The sequence below is a fragment of the Phytophthora parasitica genome (assembly GCF_000247585.1).
Source record: "Phytophthora parasitica INRA-310 unplaced genomic scaffold supercont2.74, whole genome shotgun sequence".
NCBI classification, from domain to species: Eukaryota; Oomycota; class Peronosporomycetes; order Peronosporales; family Peronosporaceae; genus Phytophthora; species Phytophthora nicotianae.
In genome coordinates, this window is record NW_008649060.1 from 84,117 (window position 1) to 84,748 (window position 632).

A 632-nucleotide genomic window follows, 5' to 3' on the forward strand; every position below is an offset into this window, starting at 1 on the left:
TAAAGTGATATTCTAAATGAAAGGTATTTACCAACGAGTGGTTGGCAGAATCCTCCTAAGCTAATTGGTTAAAAGAGATCGCCTTTCAACCAAGAGGAAGTATAAATGCACACAGACCAATGGTCTGTCAAATGTAACCATTGGTGTTTTTCACACCAACGTGAAACCAATTGTCGTAATCAAGTGGCTACATGTAGCCACTTGCGTGTAACCCCATTACAATTGGCCCCTCTTAGTTCCGTGATATGTTTTAGTATGGGCGGTTCCAAAACAACTGATGTAATGGGAACAGAGGAGCGTTTTATTTTAAAGAATGTAGATGGTTGGGTTCCGTTCACGAAGGCTTTCAGCGAGAGAAGGGCTGCGGCGCTAGCTAAACGAATCGAGGACAGAAAAATAGCCTTGCTCGAAGGCCGGCTCCCGAATCTTTCAAATAGTGAGTTTGCTTCGCCTTTTGTGGCTGGGAAAAGCAATCAGGAGATAATTAACGTCTTCAAAACTTCTGGGAGGAGTGAGGAAGCCATCACAAAAGATTACCAGGCTTGGTTCAAGGTTGTCCTCAAGGCACGAGTCGATTAAATCAGAATTGGGTCAATGGATGCTAACACTGTGTTTCCTGCCATTTTGTTTTC